Genomic DNA, 22,927 nt, shown 5'->3' with positions numbered 1-22,927 from the left:
TGACGCACACAAATTAGTAACAAAGAAGGAAAGAAGAACAATACAAAAAATTATTTAGGTAGATAACCAAAATCGTTAGCATCCTCAGTAACGGCTCCAAAAAGTTGATAACTAGGAATTTTGATACATTTTATACTCCTTCATGCTTAAGTTTTGATTATAAATGTGTACAAAATAGACCCAAAGGCTCACAAGTTATGCTGGATTGAAGGTTTGATCAACAAGGTGACAAGATGTCAAAGATCAACTCAAAAAAGAGTGAAAATTTCACAAGTACTAAGACTTTAAAAAAAAGAAGACAAAGCTCAGGCAAAACAAGGCCAGTGCGGCCGCACACCATTCTGTGCGGTCCGCACAAGTGATGTTGAGAGAATGTGTATTTCCAGGCCAACAAGCATTGTGGCTGTATAGGGTTTTGTGCGGTCTGCATTGAGTTTATCGCAGCCACACTCGATTTAGAGCGGTCCGCAAAGCCAGAGTTCAGAGAAGTGCCAGTTCCAAGTTTGAAGCACAATGCGGTTCGTGCTCCATTTCATGTGAACCACACTAGAAGCCACCGCGACCGTACTCGATTCTATGCGGTCCACATTGCCCGAGTTCAGAGAGCCGTTTATTCAAGTTTAGAGCCTTAGTGCGGCCGCACGTGATTTTGTGCGGTACGCACTAGCCCCGCAGGGGTATTTTTGTCCATATTTTTTAGCTTAGTATAAATAGCTTCTTTTCCCATTTTTAGGTCAGCAGATAGCTTTGTACACTGGTTGCGCTCGTGACTTCGAATATTTTAGCTATTTTAAGTAATTTTAGCTTCATTTCAACATTGAATGTTCAAGTTTAATTTAGCAATTAATTAATATGAGTTTTTCTTTATCTATTATTTTTGTTTTCTTCTCTAATTATGAGTAGCTAGACCCATAAGTTAGGGTTGTGGCACAACCCTAGTGTGGGTAATTGATGGGTCTTGTGTTTTGATGCTTGATTGTCTATGAGTGTTTGATATTTGGACTAATTTCATGTTTAATTGCTGGATTAGTAGTTGCAAATACTAGTTTGTGTTTAGTTGACTTTGGCTCTTCTTGAGAAAGAGAGTCTAAGTCTCTAAAATTGGTCCAACAAGGAATTGGGGCGTACTCAAGAGATTGATAGCCCAAATTAAAGGGTTAAATCTAAAAATAGTAATACCCGACTTGAACCTTGATTGCTTGTGCAAATTCGCATACCCATTTGGTCTTGAAAAAGTCAATCCGGGCAAAATCACTCGAACTATTGAGAGGTGTATAGTGAGTAGAATCATGCAATGGTTATATCATAATCCCCAAATGTAACAATCATGTCTTATACTCAAGTACCCGTCAATTGACCACCTAGGCGAAAGTCATTACCCTAGTGCCCTTTACCCATTTGAATAACTCGCAATAGTTTAACCTTATCTTAATTTAGTTTAATTGAGCATTGTAGTTTATATAATTAGAAGTAAATCAAAACCCAAAAATATTTAGAAGTGCAATTTGGAACACATACATAACTCTCGATTAGATAGACACCCGACTCCAACTTCTAGCTCCCTGTGGAAATTGATCCCGACCTTAATCGGGTAAAAGTTGCTTCCACCCTCTCTCGCTACTCAATAGTAGTGCAGGGTTGGCCTCGATCAGTCACTAGCGGAGTTGAAGGAGTTAAAGGAGCAGCTTCAGGAACTCCTTGATAAGAGGTTCATTCGGCCTAGTGTGTCACCTTGGGGTGCGCCGGTTCTATTTTTGAAGAAGAAGGATGACACTTTGAGGATATGCATTGATTATAGGCAATTGAACAAAGTAATAGTTAAGAACAAGTATCCTTTGCCTCGCATTGATGATTTATTTGACCAACTTCCAGGAGCGAAAGTGTTCTCCAAGATTGATCTCCGTTCAGGTTATCACCAGTTGAAGATCAGGGACTTGGGTATTCTTAAGACAGCTTTCAAGACCCGATATGGTCATTATGAGTTCTTGGTGATGTCTTTTGGGCTGACCAATGCCCCAGCAGCGTTCATGCATTTGATGAACAGCGTGTTCCAACCTTATCTCGACTTGTTTGTCATAGTCTTCATTGATGATATTCAGGTGTATTCGTGTAGTCAGGAGGAGCACACAGAGCATTTGAGAGTTGTGTTACAGAGATTGAGGAAGGAGAAGCTTTATGCAAAATTCTCCAAGTGTGAGTTTTGGCTTAGTTTAGTGGCTTTCTTGGGGCACGTGGCTCAGTTTTGGCTCAGTTTAGGGACTTGGATATTCTTAAGACAGCTTTCAGGACCCGATATGGTCATTATGAGTTCCTGGTGATGTCTTTTAGGCTGACCAATGCCCCATCATCGTTCATGTATTTGATGAACAGCGTATTCCGACCTTATCTCGACTTGTTTGTCATAGTCTTCAATGATGATATTCAGGTGTATTCGTGTAGTCAGGAGGAGCACACAGAGCATTTGAGAGTTATGTTGCAGAGATTGAGGGAGGAGAATCTTTATGCAAAATTCTCCAAGTGTGAGTTTTGGCTCAGTTTAGTGGCTTTCTTGGGGCACGTGGTGTCCAGCGAGGGTATTCAGGTTGATCCGAAGAAGATAGAGGCGGTTCAGAGTTGGCCCAAACCGTCCTCAGCCACAAAGATTCATGGATTTCTTGGTTTGGCAAGCTATTATCACCGTTTTGTTCGGGGATTCTCATCTATCGCATTGCCCTTGACCAAGTTGACTCAGAAGGGTGCTTCCTTTGTATGGTCGGACAAGTGTGAGGAGAGCTTTTAGAAGCTCAAGACAGCATTGACCACAGCTTTAGTGTTAGTTTTGCCATCAGCTTCAGGTTTATATACCGTGTATTGTGATGCTTCGAGAGTTGGTATTGGTTGTGTTTTGATGCAGGAATGTAGAGTTATTGCTTATGTTTCTCATCAGTTGAAGCCCCATGAGATGAACTACCCCGTTTATGATTTAGAGTTGGCTGACATAGTTCACGCGTTGAAGATTTGGAGGCATTACTTGTATGGTGTGTCTTGTGAGGTGTTTACTGATCATCATAGTCTCCAGCACTTGTTCAAGAAGAAGGATCTTAATTTGAGGTAGCGGAGATGGTTGGAGTTGCTAAAGGATTATGATATCACTATATTGTACCATCCAAGAAAGGCCAATGTGGTGGCCGATGCTTTGAGCCGAAAGGCGATGAGTATGGGGAGTTTGGAATATATTCCAGTTGGGGACAGACCTCTTGCAGTTGATGTTCAGGCCTTGGCCAATCGGTTTGTGAGGTTAGATATTTCGGAGCCCAGTCGGGTATTGGCTTGTGTGGTTTCTCGGTCTTCCTTATATGATCGCATCAAAGAGCGCTAGTATGATGATCCGCATTTACTTGTCCTGAAGGACAAAGTTCAGCATGATGATGTCAGAGATGTGACCATTGGTAATGATGGGGTGTTGAGGATGCAGGGTCAGATATGTGCGCCCAATGTGGATGGGCTTCGGGAGTTGATTCTGGAGGAGGCCCATAGCTCGCAGTATTCCATTCATCCGGGTGCCGCAAAAATGTATCAAGATTTGAGGCAACACTATTGGTGGAGGAGAATGAAGAAAGACATTGTGGGATTTGTAGCTCAGTGTCTCAATTGTCAGCAGGTGAAATATGAGCATTAGAGACCAGGTGGTTTGCTTCAGCGGATGGATATTCCATAGTGGAAGTGGGAGCAGATCACTATAGACTTTGTAGTTGGACTTCCATGGACTTTGAAGAAGTTCGATGCTATTTGGGTGGTTGTGGATCAGCTGACCAAGTCCGCGCACTTCATTTCCTATGTGTACTACCTATTCTTCAGAGTGGTTGGCAAAGATCTATATCCGGGAGATTGTTCGTTTGCATGGTGTCCTAGTTTCCATCATTTCAGATAGGGGCACTCAGTTTACTTCACAGTTTTGGAGGTTTGTGCAATGAGAGTTGGGTACTCAGGTTGAGTTGAGCATAGCTTTTCACCCTCAGATGGACGGGCAGTCCGAGCGCACTATTCAGATAGTGGAGGACATGTTGCGTGCTTGTGTCATTGATTTCGAAGGGTCATGGGATCAATTTCTACTGCTTGAGAGTTTGCTTATAACAACAACTACCAGTCGAGTATTCAGATGGCTCCATATGAGGCTTTGTATGAGAGATGATGTAGATCTCCAATTGGTTGGTTTGAACCATGTGAGGCTAGGCTATTGGGGATAGACTTGGTGCAGGATGCTTTAGAAAAGGTGAAGGTAATTTAGGAGAGGCTTCGTACAGCACAGTCGAGACAAAAGAGTTATACTGATAGGAAGGTTCGGGATGTGTCGTACATGGTTGGCGAGAAGGTTTTGTTGAAGGTTTCACCCACGAAGGGTGTTATGAGATTCGGAAAAAAAGGTAAGTTGAGTCCTCGATTTATTGGGCCTTTTGAGGTGCTTCGGCGGATTGGGGAGGTGGATTATGAGCTTGCTTTGCCACCCAGCTTGTCGAGTGTACATTCGGTATATTATGTTTCTATGCTCTGGAAATATATTGGGGATCTGTCTCATGTTCTAGATTTCAGCACGGTTCAGTTGGATGGTGATTTGACTTATGATGTGAAGCCAACAACTATTTTGGAGCGTCAGGTTCGAAAGTTGAGATCAAATGATATAGATTCAGTGAAAGTGTAGTAGAGAGGTCGGCCCGTGGAGGAGGCTACCTGGGAGACCGAGCGGGAGATGCGGAGCAGATACCCTCACCTTTTTAGGCTTTAGGTATGTTTCTTGACTCGTTCGAGGACGAACATTTGTTTAAGTTGGGGAGGATGTGATGACCCGACCAGTCGTCTCATGAGTTACCGCTCTGTTTCCCCCATTTCTAATTCTTTATGCTTTGTTTATCCGTGTTATATGGTATCGGGTTGGTCGGATCAAATCCGGAATGATTTTGATAAGGTTTGAGACACTTAGTTTCTTTGGAGTGAGTTTAGGTTGGAAAGGTCAACCGGATGTTGACTTGTGTGTTAGAGGGCTCGGATGTGAGTTCTGATGGTTCGAATAGATTTGGGAGGTGATTTGGGACTTAGGAGTATGATTGGAATGAGTTTTGGAGGTTTTGAGTAGATTTAGGCTTGAATTGGTGAAATAAGATTTTTGGCGATTTATGGTTGATAGGTGAGATTTTCATATAGAGGTCAGAATGGAATTTAAAGAGTTGCAGTAGTTCCGTTATGTCATATGGGATGTGTATGAAAAATTTCAGGTCATTCGGACGTGGTTTGGTTGGATTTTTGATCAAAAGCGTAATTAAGAAGCTTTTGGAATTCTTAGGCTTGAATCCGATGCGAATTTGGTGTTTTGGTTGTTTTGAGAGTTCCGAATTTTGTAACAAGTTCAAATGAGGTTATGGGATATGTTGGTATATTTGGTTGAGGTCCCAGGGTCCTCGGGTGAGTTTCGGGTGGTCAATCAGACCATTTCATGCTTTGGAGAGTTGCAAATTTTGGAGCTTCAGTTGTTGCAGAGTTTTCCTCTTCGCGATCGCGTAGGGGGTCCCGCGATTGCGTAGAACTTTTGAGGGGGCAGCCCAGTTTGTTCTATGTATTCTCAAAGGTAGAGTTGCGATCACATTAGGTGGCGAGTCTGTTGATCACGAACACGTGGATAAGGTCGCGTTTGCGTAGAGTTAAGTGGATCAGGGGTTTTGACTTGGAGTTTGTTCTTTGCGAATGCGGTCCCCTGTCCGCAATCGCGTAGAGTAGTATTCCTGAGCATCGCGTTTGCATAGGGTTAATTTTGGGTTCTGAGAATTTGTGCTTCGTGATCGCGAAGGATGTCCCGCGATCGCGATGAAGGATTTTAGGCCTGGGCAGAAGGTTTAAATAGTCACCTTGTCCGCGATTTTGAGGTTTATTTCTTCCATTGTTGGTCATTTATGGATCTTTTTGATGATGATTGAAGAGGGATTCATGGGGAATCACTTGGAGGTAAGATTCTTGGACTTAAAACTCGATTCTAGTGTGAAATATTCCTAATAAATCATGGAATCTAATCCTAAAATTGAAAAACTAGGGCTTGAAATTGGAGACCAAGAAATTGGGATTTGATGGGTCATTTGTGGATGGATTTTGATGCTTTGGTACGTATGAACTCGTGGGGATATAAGGAATCTATTGATTTAAAAATTATCGAATTCCGAGATGTGGGCTCGGGGTCGGGTTTTGGTAATTTTGGAATTTGTGTTGTATATTGATTGATTTCGCTTGGGCTTCGTTCCCTTAGCATATTTTGATGTTGTGATTCTATTTTTGGTTATATTCGACGCGAGTGGAGGCCAATTCGAGGGGCAAAGGCGTCGCGGGCTAGAGATTTGATCGAATTGAGGTGAGTAATGATTGTAAATGATGTTCTGAGGGTATGAAACCCCGAATTTGCACATCGTTGTGCTATGTTGAGGTGATGCACACGCTTGATGACGAGCGTGGGGTCGTGCACTGTTGGGGATTGTGACTTAGTCCATCCTGAATGACTATTTTACCGCGTATTCGATTGAAATCTATTTGATATCTTTATGACTTGGGCTGAATGCCATATTTGGATCTAGTGCCAACTATTTGAACCCTTAGTGGATTTTTATTGATATTTCCTCACTGTTTTGACTTTATACTTGAACTCAGTCATGCTATATTTCACTGTTTTCATACTCAACCATGTTTACTCTATTTTAACACTTAAATGATCTTTTAAATGATATTTTGAGCTAAGAATCATGTTTTGCTATTTCCTGGTGGCTTGCGAGGATTTTGACTGAGTAAGGCCAAGGGCTTATGTTGTGAGGAAACATTTGATATTGATTATGAGTCCGAGGGCCTGAGATATGTATGCCACGAGGTGGCTTGTTGATAAGAGGCCAAGGGCCTGGTGATGATGCCACGAGATGGCTTGATATTGCGCATGGGCTGAAAGGGGCCCTTCAAGGAGTCTGCACACCTCTAGTGAGCGCGGGTACCCATTGTGATGTGAGAGATAGCCCGAGTGGCTGGTATTGTTGACATTGTGACTGAGGGGCAAAAACAACCTTTATGTTCTTATACGAAGGACCGCGATGGGCACCCGGTGCCTTACTCAACCGAGTGCCAACGTAACATATGTTTCTTATCATACTATCATGAGTAAATGAGTCAGAAAACCCGTCATGAGATAACAAGAATAAAACATAAGGGGATACTCGAAATAGGGTGACCCAACATGTAATACAAACTTATACATGTGACATGCAATCCTATAAGACCAAAATGAACACTCGTACACTGAACATAGGCCGACAAGGCCATACAATATTTCATATGCATGACATCTATCTACAAGCCTCTAAGAGTACATACATATAATAAAGGTCGGGATAGGGCCCCGCCATACCAATTAATAAATATCCAAAGCATACTGACCAAATAGGAAACTCCGGATCAAGTGGAGTGCACCAACACCTTCCGCTGAGCTGATAACCTACTTGGAGGAATGTCAACCTATCTATCGGGACCTGCGGGCATGAAATGTAGTGTCCCAAGGTAAAAGGGACGTCAGTACGAATAAAGTACCAAGTATGTAAGGCATGGACGCATAAATAAGAACAGTAATATAAAGAGAGATAGATGAGATACAACCTGTAACATATGAGTTCCTCTGGGGGCTACTGACGTGAAATGCATAATACATGTATATACATATACTTTTAAAAAGCATACGCCTCGGTGGGCATCATAATCATCATATCGCACCCGGCCTCAAAGAGGACTCGGTAAAAAAAAACGTACCCGGCCATCATAAGGCTCGGTAGAATCATACCCGGCCACGTGGAGCTCGGTAATCTCAACTGATCAGTGGTTGCACAATAGGTGCCATACCCGGCCGACTATAGCGCGGCTCGGTAGAGTAAAATAGATACATATATATAATGCATGCTCGACTCATGGAATCACATTCTAAACCTTTTGGAGTGACTTAAGAACATTATGGACATCCCTACCATCAATATGAACCCTAGAAGGATTTAAAGACCATAGACACTTGTTTAGAATAATTTTATAAGGAAAGAACAACATAGACAACCTTAGTTGCTAGGAGTAGAGTCATTATGAAATAGCGTATCGTTTATGTTCATTTAATTTTAGATCATACCAAAAGAAAGAAGAAAGTGCCTTAACATACCTTGTATGTGTACTGCCCAACCTCAAGCTATGCAAATGTCATGACTCCTTAGTCTACAATAAGAGAAATGACACTATCGTTATCATTTAAGCGTCGTAACTGCTATGCATCGACCACAACCTATTTTACAATGAAATGGGAAACACCTCCCCTATATATATGACTTCACACTAGAAAAGCTGTCACAAATAGCCCAACATACCCCTATCACTTCATCCACAACACGACAACCATAATCGTGTCAAACAATTCAAAAATGTTACGACGAACGACCAACAAAAAACCTTGCCATTATGTCGTGTTTATACACACCCTTCTTCCTCTCAACTTCAATAAAATTGTAATAAAAGAGACAACCCAATACCAACACAAAACAACCCACAAAACAGTCCCAAAATTTCATGAACTCAACAATAATATTTTAGTTTACTTAAACACGTTTTGACTTGTCTTTTCTTTCAAATTGAGAAACACAACCAAAAGTACATAATTGTACCTATTATCCAATAACCAGCCGTGAATTCAACTTAAAATAAGTTCACAACCAGCCAACCATTACACAATAACAAACAACATACCATTCTTTCGAAACTAGCTAGGTCTATTTTTTACGATCGAGTTACAACTCGCAAACGCATAGCTAATGGAAGGAGAAGCATATACTTACCTTGTACTAAGTATAACCAATGAAACCTGGTCCTTCTTAATAAAAAATAAGTTCCTCAACATGGCTACAAGAAGGAGAAAGATAAACTAGCAAGCTGTCCGAATATTTCAGCACTAGAATCCGTCGTAACACCCGGAATACCCTAGGGTTTGTGTGAGATTTTTGGGGAGGAGTTGCAGGGGTTCAATTTGGTTTTCTTGGTCTGAAAGATAGGTGAAATAAACTAGTAGATATTCCCTTAAAAGTCCTTTCTTGGACGACTTTGGAGCTTTTAATTTTTGTCCTCTCATTTTGGCAAGTAGGTGATGCACCTATTTGTCACCTACCAATCTGCGCAGTCTCGCAAAAATACAAATATATCTATACTACAATATATTATTGAAAAAAGGTTTAATGATTTAGAAACTAGACTCATAGATCTTTAATTTTGTAGGTATATAATCCCCTAATTACAAGTATATTAGGAGAAAAGCCCAGTTACATTTGACCTAATTTTCAGCACATTTGTGAATGGAACTTGTGATGACCTTTTCTAGCTTTTGTTCCACAACTCGCTTGACTTCAAAACATAACACCAACTATCAAACAACTATAATAACTAATATTATAATCTCCTTATAATGTTAATCACCCAAGTTTCATCCCAAAAGTACATGATAAAACATTCTAACTTGTCGACTTTCGACGAAACTTCTTTTCTTCAATTTGTTTAGCTTTTAAGCCTTCAAACTCTCTTGCTACTTGGTATCAATGATCTTAAATATTTGTAACCTCCATGTTAACATGATGAACTAACTTTGTAAACTTTTGAAAGATGATTCCATTTTTGATCTTACATTAATTGACTTATGACGTACTCTTACATACGAAAACATGGGGTGTAACATCATTCCCCCCTTTGGAACATTCGTCCTCGAATGTTGACTAATGCTCTTATCAGTCTCATAACCTGTAGCCTTTACGAGTACTTTAATATTGTCCTTGACATCTAGGAAACTATTCTGTAAATAGATCCAAGGGTCTGGGTATTCCCCCCTTTAGGCCTCTTTCTCATGCCACGACCTGTGGTCGCAATTCCTCTAATCTCATAACTGTTGTTACCTTCTGACAAGCATCATGTACAACCGTGTACTTATATGTTTGCCTATGCGAATATTTTCTCCTTTTTCCTCCAGCTTTTGGCCAATATCTAGGCCTCACTTTGTGAACATATACAGAACTATGACAAGATGTCCTTCTAGGCATCTATAGGTGTACTGATGTCTTTCATTTGGTACTTTATCGAACTTAAGACTATTTCTATCTTTTGTTTCATAGCCTTGTATATCTATCCTTATGTATTTACTACATCTAGGTAGGTTAAACTATACCATAAAACATACTTCGGTTTATTATTACCGAGGTTTGCTACCCAACTCTAGGATACTCTCTCGCTGCTTATCCTATATGTATAAATCTAAGTCCTTTAGTGCTTCCTCATTATTATTCATCTTAAGAATAACAAACAAATCTCATCTCGTACTTTGGAACTTGTACCCATCTATTGTTTATTCACCTTAATGTTGATCTATAATCTATCACTAATAACTTGCAACCTCTTACGTAGTACATTGTTACAAGGGTTCACGTCTCATCGGGGAATATCTGAAGTGACTTGCCCAATCCACCTAGGGACAATACTATACTTCTATAACCGTATTTCATAGCATCCTAATATGATTCATCTTATGGGGGTATTCCAATCCCGTGCAATTCATAAAATACCTTCTCGTTAAATTATTCCACCAATCAAAGGCCTAAATGTCACCCTCTTATCTATCACAATTACACCTTTATTCTACTACCGAGGCAGCATTTCATCTCTTCTAATTGCTCCTAGTCTTAGACTCATCCATGTTAGTTCAAGCTATACTGAGGTTTTTATAACATACATAAACCATCAGCTCTCTTGTTTGATGGGCTTAATACTGAGGTCTTACCTATTCTTATCAGCTTCTGACTCACATTTTCTTATCCTTACTCCCATATACCTAAAATCTTGTCACTCTGCCATACTTTAGATTGCAACCTACACATATCTATTGTACTACTCACATCCTTCCTTTAACTTGCTAGCACCACATATTTCCTTTGATCAACTCTGCCACAGTGACATTCAATCTCTTACCAACTGTCTTTTTGGATGTAAGCAACGTCGTATTATGAATAAGATAGAGTTTAGGAAATTGAGTTCTTAAAACTGAGCTCTACCACACGATCTAGAATAAGAATAAAGAGTGACAGTCCTAAATGCCCTGCAGCCTCCTGCTTATAAGTGTGGTGCACTACACACCCATAAACAAGACTCTACTAGATAGGCTTGTAGACTCCTAGGACAGAACTGCTCTGAAACCACTTCTGTCATGACCCAAACTGAAGGGTCGCGATGGGCACCCGGTGCCTTACTCAACCGAGTGCCAACGTAACATATCTTTCTTATCATACTATCATGAGTAAATGAGCCAGAAAACCCGTCATGAGATAACAAGAATAAAACATAAGGGAATACTCGAAATAGGATGACCCAACATGTAATACAAACTTATACATGTGACATGCAGTCCTATAAGACCAAAATGAACACTCGTACACTGAACATAGGCCGACAAGGCCATATAATCTTTCATATGCATGACATCTGTCTACAAGCCTCTAAGAGTACATACATATCATAAAGGTCGGGACTGGGCCCCGCCATACATATTAATAAATATCCAAAGCATACTGACCAAATAGGCAACTCCGGATCAAGTCGAGTGCACCAACACCTTCCGTTGAGCTGATAACCTAATTGGAGGAATGTCAACCTATCTATCGGGACCTGCAGGCATGAAATGTAGCGTCCCCAAGTAAAAGGGACGTCAGTACGAATAAAGTACCGAGTATGTAAGGCATGGAAGCATAAATAAGAACAGTAATGTAAAGAGAGATAGAGGATATACAACCTGTAACATATGAGTTTCTCTGGGGGCTACTGACGTGAAATGCATAATACATATATATAAATAAACTTTTAAAAAGCATACGCCTCGGTGGGCATCATAATCATGATATCGTACCCGCCCTCAAAGAGGACTCGGTAAAAAAATGTACCCGGCCATCATAAGGCTCGGTAGAATCATACCCAGCCACTTGGAGCTTGGTAATCCCAACTGATCAGTGGTTTCACAATAGGTGCCATACCCGGCCGACTATAGCGCGACTCGGTAGAGTAAAATAGATACATATATATAATGCATGCTCGACTCATGAAATCATATTATAAACCTTTTGGAGTGACTTAAGAACATTATGGACATCCCTACCATCAATATGAACCCTAGTAGGATTTAAGGACCATACACACTTGTTTAGAATAATTTTATAAGGAAAGAACAACATGGACAACCTTAGTTGCTAGGAGTAGAGGCATTATGAAATAGCGTATCGTTTATGTTTATTTCATTTTAGATCATGCCAAAAGAAAGAATAAAGTGCCTTAACATACCTTGTATGTGTACTGCCCAACCTCAAGCTATGCAAATGTCATGACTCCTTAGTCTACAATAAGAGAAATGACACTATCGTTATCATTTAAGCGTCGTAACTATTATGCATCGACCACAACCTATTTTACAATGAAACAGACAAAACATATCCTATATATATGACTTCACACTAGTAAAAACAATCACAAATAGCCCAACATACCCCTATCGCTTCATCCACAACACGATAACCATAATCGTGTCAAACAATCCGAAAATGTTACGACGAACGACCAACAAAAAACCTTGCCATTATGTGGTGTTTCTCCACACACTTCCTCCTATAAACTTCATAAAATTAGTAATAAAAGAGACAACCCAATACCAACACAAAACAGCCCACAAAACAGTCCCAAAAGTTCATCAACTCGACAATAATATTTTAGTTTACTTAAACACGTTTCGACTTGTCTTTTCTTTCAAATTGAGAAACACAATCAAAAGTACATAATTGTATCTCTTATCCAATAAACCATCCATGAATTAAACTTAAAATAAGTTCACAACCAGCCAAAAATTACACAAGAATAAACAGCATACCATTCTTTCGAAACTGTCTAGGTCTATTTTTTACGATCGAGTTACAACTCGAAAATTCATAGCTAATGGAAGGAGAAGCATATACTTACCTTTTACTGAGTATAACCCATGAAACCTGGACCTTCTTCATCAAAAATAAGTTCCTCAACATGGCTACAAGAAGGAGAAAGAGAAACTAGCAAGCTGTCCGGACTTTTCAGCACTAGAATCGCGTCGTAACACCCGGAATACCCTAGGGTTTGTGTGGGATTTTTGAGGAGGAGCTGCACGGTTTCAATTTGGATTTCTTGGTCTGAAAGATAGGTGAAATAACTGAGTATATAGTCCCTTAAAAGTCCCCTCTTGGCCGACTTTGGGGCTTTTAATTTTTGTCCTCTCATTTTGGCAAGTATGTGATGCACCTACTTGTCACCTACCAATCTTCGCAGTCTCGCAAAAATGCGAATATCTCTATACTCCGACATCTTATTTACAAATGGTTTAATGATTTAGAAACTAGACTCATACATCTTTAATTGGTAGGTATGTCATCCCCTAATTCCAAGTATATTGGGAGAAAAGTTCATTTACATTTCACCTAATTTTCAGCACATTTATGAATGGAACTTGTGATGACCTTTTCCAGCTTTTGTTCCACAACTCGCTTGACTTCAAAACATAACACCAACTATCAAACGACTAAAATAACTCATATTTTAATCTCCTTATAATGTTAATCACCCAAGTTTCACCCCAAAAGTACATGATAAAACATTCCAACTTGTCGACTTTCGACAAAACTTATTTTCTTCAATTTGTTTAGCTTTTAAGCTTTCAAACTCTCTTGCTACTTGGTATCAATGATCTTAAATATTTGTAACCTCCACGTTAACATGATGAACTAACTTTGTAAACTTTTGAAAGATGAGTCCATTTCTGAGCTTACATTAATTGACTTATGACGTACTCTTACATACGAAAACATGGGGTGTAACGGCTTATCTGTCTTACTTGTCTGTCATTTATCCGTTTAATAGTTGAAAAGGTATTTCCTAAAGTTTAAACCAAACTTATATGATTATTTGTATCTTTATCGATTCATTGTTTTAATGGTTTTACTGCTTCATTATAGCATGCAATGTGCCTTACGTGATTTCATGCTTTCAGTCTTTATTTATGATTATTATTCACTGAGTTGGAGTACTCACTTTACTCCTTGCACCCCATGTGAAGATTCAGGTGCATTTGGTCCCGCTCCCGAGTGCTGATCTTCCCAGCTCAGGCAGATCCGAGGAGTCTCTAGGTAGATGTCGGCATTCGCAGCCCGAAGCTTCTACCCTATCTTATTTCTCCGTGTTCTTATGTTACAACCCATATCCACATGTGTTAGTTCATGCCATATATTAGTTAACATAAATCCAAGAAGGAATTATCTTTGAGATGATAAGAAGTCAATCCTATTGGTCTTAAGTGATACAAGAGTGTATAAGGGTGATTAACCAGTATTAGAAGTTAAACGAATCAAGGATGTTGTAACTCGTATTTTCAGGTAAACCTAGAGGTTCTTAATACACTCAAGAGGTCATGTATTAAGGTATTTGAATCATATAATATCCGTATCATAAGTCTTGAAGTCAAACGAGTTATGAAACAAAAGTCGACAAACGTTGTCGCAACTTAGGTTCATAATTTTACTTAAACATTAGGTCAAATGTTTCTAATCATTTCTCCTAATTTAAAAGGAATTATGGGGTGATCTACCAATAAAATTAAAGATCTATGAGTCTCGTTTCCAACGCATTAAACCGTTTATCGATACGATCTCGGAGTAGAGAGATATTCGTGTTTTCGCGAGACTGCGCCAAGCACCTCTCTATGGGTTCCACTAAGGCGGTTTAAGATATTTGGACCTATATAGGATGCCTCCAACCCGTTTTAAGTCATTTCTTCTCACTATTTTCAGACCTTAGAACCCTAGGAACATCCTCTCAAGGTTCTCTCAAGATTCAAGACCCAAAAAAAGGGCAAACAACACAAATCAAGTGTCGGGAATTCCGTGGCGCTAGTAAGTCTCTTGTTCTTCTTGTTGTTGCTCATTTTTGTGTCGTTCCAGCTCGTGTGGGAGGTTTTTTTAAAGGGTTTATGTTCTGTAAATACTCCCTCATGTTCTTAATATCAATCCTAGGTGATTTCAAGCCTTCTAAAGTGATTCTAGTGCCAAAAAACACTAATTGATCGCTAGTTTCGCTTTTTTGTTGTTGTGGCAGCATTCGAGGGATATTTCATGGAAATTTAAGGTCAAATTGGAGTTGTTATTTCTGTATAAAGGTAAGGAACCTCTTACTCTATATGTATTTAAGATTATCCAAGTTGCAGCTAAGCCATTGAAGCTAGAACTTGTGAAATATATATCGAAAGGCTTGGAAGTAATGTTATTGTTTTGTGGACTGTTTTGCGTTGTTGTTGGGCTGCGTATTTTACTACTATCTTGTGGAGTTTTGGAGGAGGAAGGGTGTGGAGAAACACCATATATATGTAGGGTTATGGGCTGATAGTTATTCGTAACATTTCCAGGTTGTTTGACACGACTACGGTGGTCGTCGTATGTATGGAGTGATTAGGCTGTGTGTGGACTATTTTGGGAGGCTCAATATGTTTATTATTGATGTTGTTTGGGCTGTTTGGTGACTGTTTTGAATGGTGTGAGGTCATATATATAGGGGAGGTGCTGTCCGTTTCATCGTAAAATAGGTTGTGGTCGATACATAATAGTTATGACGCTTAAATGATAACGATAGTATCGTTTCTCTTATTGTAGACTAAGGAGTTTTGACAATTGCATAGCTTGAGATTGGGGCAGTATATACAAGGTATGTGAGGCTATCCCTTTCCTTCTTTTGCACGACTCCGATTGTACATAATGTAATGAACGAGCTTCCAAGATACTCTACTCTTAGAAGCTAGCAGTACTTACATTGTTTTCCCTCTTATGGAACGATTGATGTTAATGTTGCTTCTCTTATTCTTATGTTATCAATGTTGTTCGTACTTCCTAAATCTTATAAGGTTCATAGTGAAGAGTTAGTCCTAATAACGCGTACAGAGGATACCGACCTTACGTCACTCCGAAAGGTTTAGAATGTGATTCCATGAGTCGAGCATGCATTATATATATGTATCTATTTTACTCTACCGAGCCACGCTATAGTTGGCCGGGTACGGCACCTATTGTGCAACCACTGATCAGTTGGGTTTTACCGAGCTCCACGTGGCCGGGTACGATTCTACCGAGCCTATTATGGCCGGGTACGATATGATGATCGAGCCTATTATGGCCGGGTACGATATGATGATGATGATGCCCACAGAGGAGAATGTTTTAAGGGTTTATGTATTTATACATATGTATCATGCATTTCATGTAAGTAGCCCTCAGAGGTACTAAGATGTTACAGGTTGTATATTCTTTATCCTTGCTTACATTACTGATCGTATTTATGGTTCCTTGCCTTACATACTCAGTACTTTATTCGTACTGACGTCCTTTTATTTGTGGACGCTGCATGTCGTGCTGCAGGTCCTGATAGACAGGCAGGTGCAGCTCCCCCACCACAGTAGACTGTCCAGTTCAGCGGTGATTGGCGAGATCCCTTCTCCGGACTTGCCTTGGTCTTGGTATGCAATTTTTGTTATAGACATTATGGGTATGTCGGGGCCCTGTTCCGGCTATGTTGCAACACTTATGTTCTTTTAGAGGCTCATAGACAGGTGTCGGCTCATGTATAGTTTGGTATGCCTTGTCGGCTAGTTTTTGTTGTATAGTCTTTCATAGTAGCGTGGTAGCTCATACCTTATATGTAGTTTCTTGATTGTCTAGTCATCCCCTACTTTGTATGTTCATGCCGTCATACTTTATTGCTGGTTGTCCATGATCCAGGTCTACCATTTATATTGATCTCGTCAGCCCTAAAAGATAATAATGAAGGTTAGATGAAATGTACGTTGGTGCTCGACAAGTGTGGTCGGGTGCTAGTCATGGCCCTCCAGTTTGGGTCGTGACAAACTTGGTATCAGAGCAAGTCTGTCCTAGGAGTTGTCTATGAGCCGTGTCTAGTAGAGTCTTGATTATGGATGTGTAGCGCTCCACATTTATAATCAGGAGGCTACATGACATCTAGGGTTGTTACCTTCTTCCTGAATCTAGATCGTGCGTAGAGTTGAGTCGTAAGTGTTCGTCTTTAATATTCACCTTGTTTTTTTCAGTGATGCCTTCGACTAGGAAGCAAACGATTAGTAGACGGCTTGATACAGCAGCGGGAGAGGGTACCAGTCAGGTGCCCCAAGTCAGAGCAGGACAAAGTGAGGCTCAGAGTGAGATGCCCTCTCATACCTCATCTACTCCATCTCCTCCAGAGGATATTAGAAGGCACCCAGCGCCTCCAGTTCCTCCGTCTAGCACTCCAGACCAGGATATGTGGAGTGCTTTGCAGTTATTGACTAGCTTGGTAGCTGCTCAGGCTCAGAGGCAGAATACAGGTGCTGCTGAGAAACCAGTTAGTACAAGAGTTCGTGATTTTATTAATTTAGACCCTCCAGTGTTTACCGGATCAGACCCCAAGGAGGACCCACAGACTTTTATTGACCAGGTTCATCGTACACTTCGGGTTATGCATGTTAGTGATACAGAGGCAGTAGAGTTGGCTTCTTATCGGCTACGGGATTTAGCGGTTCTCTGGTATGATAGTTGGGAGAGATCCAGGGGTCTGAACCCTCCTCCAGCTGTGTGGAAGGAATTTTCTAAGGCCTTTCTTCGTCACTACTTGCCAGTTGAGATACGACGAGCTAGAGCTGATAAGTTCTTGAACCCTAGACAAGGTAATATGAGTGTGCGAGAGTACAATATGCAGTTTGATTCTTTGGCAAGGTATGCTCCCCATATGGTGGCCGAGATGAGTGATAGGGTGCATATGTTCGTGAATGGGTTGGGACCACATCTGATAAATGAGTGTACGACAGCCTCCTTGGTGGAGGGCATGGATATTTCCCGTATTCAAGCTTATGCCCAGACCCTAGAGGATCGTAAGCGCCAGCAGAGGGCAGTTAGGGAGCAGGATAGAGGCCAGCATAAGAGGGCGAGATTTGCAGGGTATTCTGATGACTTCAGAGGCCGCATCAGGCCACAGTTTTCGAGGAGTTCGGCGCCACCTGTAGCTAGTGCTCCTCCACAGTTTCAGAGGCCTCGATATGATCGATCCTATTCTGGTCCAGGTCAGAGTTCGCGGGCATCTGGCTCGCAACATCACAGGGATACTAGTCAGATGAGACCCCCAACACCACATTGTGATCAGTGCGGCAAGGCCCACTTTGGACTGTGTCGTCGAGGTTCTGATGCATGCTATTCGTGCGGGCAGCCTGGCCATATGATGCGGGATTGTCCTAATAGAGGAGGTGATGGTATGGCTCAGCCGACTGGATCTGTGTCTGGTTCTTCCTCATCAGTTCGACCTCCAGCACGGGGTTTTCAGCAGTCGACAGGTCGTGGTAGGGGTAGAGGTGCAGTGCCGAGTTCGAGTGGTGCTCAAAATCGAACCTATGCTCTAGTAGGTCGACAGGATCTCGAGTCGTCTCCAGATGTTGTTACAGGTATTATATCTGTATTTTCTTATGATGTATATGCGCTGATTGATCCGGGATCTACATTATCATATGTTACACCCTTTGTGGCTAATAAGTTTGGCATTGAACCTGAATTGATAAGTAAACCCCTCGCGGTATCTACTCCGATAGGAGATTCTGTGATTGCTAGAAGGGTATATAGAGGTTGCACTGTGATGATTTGTAGTCGTCAAACCTCGGCAAATTTATTTGAGTTAGAAATGGTTGATTTTGATGTGATAATGGGAATGGACTGGTTGGCCTCATGCTATGCAAATGTTGACTGTCGTACGAAGATGGTTAGGTTCCAATTTCTGGGTGAACCCGTCATTGAATGGAAAGGGAACATTGCTACACCGAAAGGTAGGTTTATTTCCTATCTTAAGGCAAGGAAAATGATCTCAAAAGGTTACATTTATCATCTCGTTCGCGTTAGGGATGCGGAGGCGAAACCGCCTACTTTACAATCAATCCCTGTGGTCAACGAATTCCCAGATGTTTTCCCAGATGAACTCCCAGGCCTTCCTCCTGAAAGGGAGATTGAGTTTAGCATTGATGTGTTGCCTGACACTCAACCGATCTCTATTCCTCCATACAGAATGGCCCCGGCAGAGTTGCGAGAGTTGAAGGTGCAGTTGAAGGACTTGCTGGATAAGGGCTTTATTAGGCCTAGCACTTCACCTTGGGGTGCAGCAGTCCTATTCGTGCGGAAGAAAGACGGGTCGTTACGGATGTGTATCGACTATCGACAGTTGAATAAGTCTACTATAAAGAACAAGTATCCACTTCAAAGAATTGATGACCTGTTTGACCAACTCCAGGGTGCCAAGTATTTCTCTAAGATTGATTTACGTTCAGGGTATCATCAGGTGAGGGTTAGGGAGAAGGATATTCCAAAGACGGCCTTCCGGACAAGATATGGGCACTTTGAGTTCTTGGTGATGTCGTTCGGGCTAACAAATGCCCCAGCAGCTTTTATGGATCTCATGAATACTATATTCAGGCCCTATCTTGATGTGTTCGTGATTGTATTCATTGATGACATTCTAGTGTATTCTCGTTCGGAGGCGGAACATGCGGGCCACTTGCGGATAGTATTACAGACGCTTCAGGATTGTAAGTTATATGCTAAGCTCTCCAAATGTGAATTCTGGCTGAACTCAGTAGCATTCCTTGGCCATGTGATATCTGATGAGGGTATTAGTGTCGACACTCAGAAGATCGATGCAGTAAAGAATTGGCCGAGACCTACAACACCATCAGAAGTCCGCAGCTTCCTAGGGCTAGCAGGATATTATAGGCGGTTTGTAGAAGGATTTTCCTCTATATCATCACCATTGACTAAGTTAACACAAAAAGCTACCAAATTCCAGTGGTCTGACACTTGTGAACGTAGTTTTCAGGAGCTGAAGAATCGATTGACATCTGCACCAGTGCTCACTCTTCCTGAAGGAACAGAAGGTTATGTGGTATATTGTGATGCCTCAGGTATAGGTTTGGGGTGCGTATTGATGCAGTGTGGGAATGTGATTGCTTATGCATCAAGACAATTGAAGAAGCATGAAAAGAATTATCCAACCCATGATTTGGAATTGGCTGCAGTAATATATGCTTTGAATATATGGCGGCACTACTTATACGGCGTCCATGTTGACATCTACACAGATCACAAGAGTTTACAATACATCTTCAAGCAGAAAGAGTTGAATTTGAGGCAGCGTAGGTGACTTGAATTATTGAAAGACTACGACGTCGAGATATTGTATCATCCCGGTAAAGCCAATGTTGTGGTAGACGCTCTCAGCCGTAAATCAATGGGAAGCTTAGTACATATTGAGGCAGGTAGATGGGGGTTGATTAAAGAGCTTCATCAGCTAGCCAATATGAGAATCAGATTGTTAGACTCTGATGACGGAGGTGTTACTGTACAGAATACATCAGAATCATCTTTGGTAGCCGAGGTAAAAGCACGACAATATGAAGATCCTATCTTAGTACGATTAAGAGAAAGCATTCAACAGTGTAAAAGTATGGCTTTTGGGATCGGAAAAGATGGGGCACTGAGATACCAGAGCCGATTGTGTGTGCCTAATGTGGCAGGGTTGCGAGAGAAGATTATGAATGAGATTCATCAATCCCGATATTCCATCCATCCCGGCTCGACAAAGATGTATCATGATGTCAAGGAGCAGTATTGGTGGGATAATATGAAGAAGTCTATTGCAGAATTTGTAGCCCAGTGTCCCAATTGTCAACAAGTAAAGATAGAACATCAGAAACCCGGTGGATTGCTTCAAAATATAGAGATTCCGACCTGGAAGTGGGAGGTGATTAATATGGACTTCATTATTGGATTACCTCGCTCTTATCATAAGTTTGACTCCATCTGGGTGATAATTGATCGACTTACAAAATGTGCCCATTTTCTGCCAGTGAAGACAACTTACACGGCTGAAGATTATGCAAAGTTGTATATCAAGGAGATTGTTAGGCTTCATGGTGTGCCCATATCTATTATATCAGACCGAGGAGCTCAATTTACGGCTAACTTTTGGAGGTCTTTCCAGAAGGGTTTAGGCACACAGGTAAATCTCAGCACTGCATTTCATCCGCAGACTGACGGACAGGCTGAACGTACCATTCAGACACTGGAAGATATGCTACGAGCATGTGTTCTAGATTTTAAGGGGAATTGGGATGATCATCTTCCACTCATAGAATTCGCCTATAACAATAGCTACCATTCCAGTATTAAAATGGCCCCATACGAGGCACTATACGGGAGGAGATGTAGATCACCAGTTGGATGGTTCGAAGTCGGTGAAACAGAATTATATGGGCCAGATTTGATTCACCAAGCTATTGAGAAGGTGAAAGTGATACAGGAGCGATTGAGGACGGCACAAAGCAGGCAAAAATCTTATTCTGATGTCCGACGTCGTGATCTAGAGTTTGAGGTTGGTGATTGGGTTTTCCTGAGGATCTCACCAATGAAGGGTATTATGCATTTTGGGAAGAAAGGTAAGCTGAGTCCAAGGTATATCGGGCCGTATAAAATTCTTCGACGGATTGGACAGGTTGCTTATGAGTTAGAATTGCCATCCGAATTGGAATTTGTCCACCCGGTATTCCATGTATCTATGTTGAGAAAATGTATTGGAGACCCTTCTCGAGTCGTCCCTATCAAAGATGTACAAGTTACAGAGGACCTATCATATGAAGAAGTGCCAGTGGCGATATTAGATCGGCAAGTCCGCAAGCTGAGAACAAAAGATGTAGCTTCCGTCAAAGTATTGTGGAGGAACAAAAATATGGAAGAAATGACATGGGAAGCAGAAGAGGAGATGAAGTCTAAATACCCTTACTTATTCCAGAATGAAGATAACAAGGATGCTGGTGGAAGACAGGATACATTGGAAGGTGAAACGGCTCTATGAGGTAAGCAATAATTTGAGAATACTCCTCCTTAATACAAAATGGTGATATGTAGATAATGTAAATATGCATAATGCTTTGTGTAGCCTTGTGAAGCCATATGTTGGGCTTAATTACTTGCATGTTTTGCTAGTGACCATTTTATAGGGGAAAATTGATCGGAAATTTCCATTGGAATCCACGATGATTTAAACTCCCCATAAACCCTTACATTCGAGGACGAATGTTCCTAAGGGGGGGAGGGTGTTACAACCCATATCCACATGTGTTAGTTCATGCCATATATTAGTTAACATAAATCCAAGAAGGAATTATCTTTGAGATGATAAGAAGTCAATCCTATTGGTCTTAAGTGATACAAGAGTGTATAAGGGTGATTAACCAGTATTAGAAGTTAAACGAATCAAGGATGTTGTAACTCGTATTTTCAGGTAATCTAGCAGTGCTTAATACACTCAAGAGGTCATTTATTAAGGTATTTTAATCATATAATATCCGTATCATAAGTCTTGAAGTCAAACGAGTTATGAAACAAAAGTCGACAAACGTTGTCGCAACTTAGGTTCATAATTTTACTTAAACATTAGGTCAAATTTTCTAATCTTTTCTCATAATTTACAAGGAATTATGGGGTGATCTACTAACCAAATTAAAGATCTATGAGTCTCTTTTCCAATTCATTAAACCTTTCATCGATACGATCTAGGAGTAGATATATATTCGCGTTTTCGCGAGACTGCGCCAAACACCTCTCTATGGGGCCCACTAAGGCGGTTTAAGATATTTGGACCTATATAGGATGCCTCCAACCCGTTTTAAGTCATTTATTCTCACTATTTTCAGACCTTAGAACCCTAGGAACATCCTCTCAAGGTTCTCTCAAGATTCAAG

This window comes from Nicotiana sylvestris, chromosome 11 (genome assembly GCF_000393655.2).
Source record: "Nicotiana sylvestris chromosome 11, ASM39365v2, whole genome shotgun sequence".
Taxonomy (NCBI): domain Eukaryota; kingdom Viridiplantae; phylum Streptophyta; class Magnoliopsida; order Solanales; family Solanaceae; genus Nicotiana; species Nicotiana sylvestris.
Note: the sequence above shows the minus strand (reverse complement) of the source record.